We start from the raw sequence: 3,241 nt of genomic DNA, 5'->3' as shown, positions 1-3,241 counted from the left end.
TATTGTTGTTTTGTCTGTTGTCATTTTTTGTTTCACAATCTAAGGGAAAAGAGGTCCGTGCCCCTGACTAAATACTCAGGTATTGCATATTTTAAACATTCTTGCAGCTCACCAGTGTGCAGTGGCATGCTAGTTGAAAATCGCTGCTTTAAAATGTAGCTGTTCATTAGGGAATCTCTCTTCTTTTCCCCTCCTACTGCCCCTCCCTCCCCCACTATTTCCTTTGGGAATCTGACCTACTCTTATTGGTTTATGTCCTTTTATAGCCACAGATTGATTCCTCACACCCATCTCACCCTCCTCCCTTTACCCACTCTCCTCAAACCTGCACATTTAACTCTCACCTGGGTATTGTCACATGGATAATCTCAATTTATCCTGTCCAGGGAGCAGTCTCATCCTTGCCTCCCCCACCCAACTATCTTCTCCTCCAGCATGCTTGGTTACACTTGCCTCAACCGAAAACTCTAGACTCAGCGGCTTCTTCATTTATTCACGCACACACTCACTCACACTATAAATATTCTTTGAGCACCTGCTCTCTGCCAGGCATTGTTCTGGGTGCTGAGGCTGTGGCAGGGCACAGGGAGTCCCAGCCTTTGCTGTCACAGCATTCAGCCGGCTGGGGAGGCAGACACTGGACAAAGACCACACAAGGAATTGGTGAGTTACAAATGGGATGGGTGCTGAGGGAGAAGTCCGGAGACTGTAGCTTCACAATCGGTGTTCACACCCTCCTCTCTCCTGTGGCTGCTATAATGCCTTGGTTGGGGCCTCAAGGCTCTGGATTTGTGCGTACATTTAAACTGTCTCTCCTCCAGCTCTCATCCATCCTCTACACGACCGTCCGTTAATCTTTCTAAAGGGCAGGTCTGCTCATGCAAACACACCCTGCCATGGCTCCACACGACCTGTTAAACCAATCAGAGTCCTTGTGCTGACCTTCAAGTCCAACACAGTCTAGCACCTGCCTGCTTTGCCATTCGTTTCCCACACCTTGCATGTGGCTCTGCCTCAGCTGTGCCCCAACACAGAGTATGCTTTCTAAACCCTGGGGCATTTGTTCATGCTGTTTCCACAGCCTTGAAACCTCTTAACTTCATCTCTGCCAGTTCAAATCCTGGTTCCACTACTTATAAGCGACCTTAAGCAAGTGATTTAATCTTTTCTCATTTGTAAAATGGAGACAATAACACCTATGCCCAAGGCATGTTGTGAACATTAAAGGAGATAATGCAGTGTTTGGCACATAGTAAGTGCTCAGTACATATTGGCTGTCATCACCATCATTATCATCATTGTCATCATCATCATCAGCAGCAGCAGTACTCATTTTCAAAGATGCCTCTTGTCACTCCTTCCATGAAATTTCCTGGGTCTCCTCAATGAGATATGATGATGTCTTCCCCTGTACTTGCTAGGGCAGCCTTGACCACCTCCAGCTCGTGCCCTCTGTCCAGTTATGTGTCTTTCTCTTCCCGGTCCCTCTGGGCTCCTCCCTGGATCTTGTGCATTTTTCCAATCCCACTGTCTGCAGCATCTCCTGGTTCGTGGTGGAGCCAGCTGGATTGAATTTAATGTTCTGTGTCAGCAAGTATGTGAGGATGTACGCGTTCGAGGTATGATCTGCATTCTGACTCTGAACTTAGGCAGCGTGTGTGCGCGCGTGGGCGTGTGCAGGCGTGTGTGTAGGGATTTGCCATATGCCTGTAGGAGTGCTGAGGTCCAGCAGGTTGTATGCAGTTGAGGATTTCGTCTAGACCGCCAGGAGGCGCTCCTCAGCGGTTCTGCGGGGAGCTTTGGTTTATCCCGCTGCTCGAAGGGTGGTGGTGGGGGGGATGCTGGGCCGGGGGAGGGGAGGCAGAGCAGGGGGTGGGGAAGGGCAGCAGCAGCACCCGGTTTCCTTGCCTTCAGCATACCCTGGACCCAGATCACATCTGCAGCTTCTCCCTGACTCCCTCCCAGCGGGTCCCAGCCCGTTCCAGCCTGAAGGCTGTGGAGGCACCTGCCTCCTGAGCCCCAACCCTGTTTAGGAACTGGGCTCCTGCCACCTGACAAGTAGACGCGAGGCACCTGCAGTGTGTGTCCTTGTAGTTGTTTTCCTGTTTTTTGTTTGTTTGTTTTTTTTTTAATGGCTCAAGTCCAGGCTACTAGTATATTCACTGAAACTCAATTCAACACTCATTTGCTTTTTTGCCACTCTCAGCTAACAGGGATTGTCCGTTTATCCCCACCCCACCCCACCCTAAGCCCCTGGAAGGAAGCACTGGGGGAGGGGAAGGGGCAGTGGAGAATGGAAGGGGGTAGGGCACCTGCTCCGGGAGAAGAGCAGAAGTGGCTGGGGCTTTGAGGCTCCCCCCGTCTCCCGCCAGAATAGGGAGCAGGAACCCTGGCTCCCCTCTCACAGACCAGCATAGCCAGCACCTCTGCCCAGCTCTCCATAGGCCACCGAGAGTGCCCCTCCCCCAACACATAGCTCAAACCTCAAGACCCAGCCAGGTCTCAAACTTTGCCAGGGGAGGGGGCAGAGTTGGGCAGGCGACGGCATAAAAGAGATTCTCCCTAATGACCCTAGGCGGCTTGCTGTGCTGCCCAAACCTGCGTGCCTCCTCTGAGAACAAATAGTCCCTTTGGTCCCCCACCCCCAAACGGTGGTTAGGCTCTCCCCTCCTCTTTGGTCTCTCTGCTCCTCTCCCGCCGACCTCTGACTCACTCCGGGAGCCCGAACTGTACCCCCCGGGGGCGGCTTCCTCCTCTGGGGCGAAGAGGGCCCTGTCAGGCTCTCGCTAAGTAGCTTGGATCGAGATCCCCACCCCCACCCCAGCTCAAAGTTGTTCTCTGGGTTCAGACTTGAGTCTCCCATTGCCCTCGGGGCGGTCCTGACTCCCCAGGAGCTGGGCTGTTTGGAGCTTCTGCCCATGGCGGGGGCGCTCCTGGGGGCGGGAAGGGGGCCCATACCTTTTCCCAGTTTATGCGGCTTCACTCCCTTTCAGCCTGCTCGCTCCCCCCTCGCAGGGAGCTGTCCTTTCAGCACCACGGCCAGCGGCCAGCGCGCCCCGGGAAGGTGCTTGCTACTGCCATGCAGCCTCCCAATCCTGCGCCCGAGCAGTCTTGGGGTGCTGTACCCCCAAAGCAATAATCCCCAGCCTCCCGGGATGCCCTGCGGCCTCGAGACGAGAGCCGGGACCCTGTTGCCCACAGCCCGGCTCCGCCCTCCCGGCCCATGGCCAGCCCCAACCTG

General features: G+C 54.4%; 1 protein-coding gene across 3 annotated transcripts in view; it reads right to left on the bottom strand.

Moving 5' to 3' along the window:
* Positions 1–3,241, bottom strand: part of CPLX2 (complexin 2) — a 70,991-nt gene that overhangs the window by 9,679 nt on the left and 58,071 nt on the right. The window contains exon 1 of one of the 3 annotated variants that reach the window (XM_006765408.2): positions 2,959–3,145. The exons of the other annotated variants lie outside the window; for them this stretch is intronic. The gene's annotated coding sequence lies outside the window, so the exon portion shown is untranslated. Of the gene's footprint in view, positions 1–2,958; positions 3,146–3,241 lie in introns of those variants that run through there. 3 annotated transcript variants of the gene reach the window in all.

The sequence above is a fragment of the Myotis davidii genome, unplaced genomic scaffold (genome assembly GCF_000327345.1).
Source record: "Myotis davidii unplaced genomic scaffold, ASM32734v1 scaffold399, whole genome shotgun sequence".
Taxonomy (NCBI): Eukaryota; Metazoa; Chordata; class Mammalia; order Chiroptera; family Vespertilionidae; genus Myotis; species Myotis davidii.
This window is presented reverse-complemented; position numbering and strand designations above follow the sequence as displayed.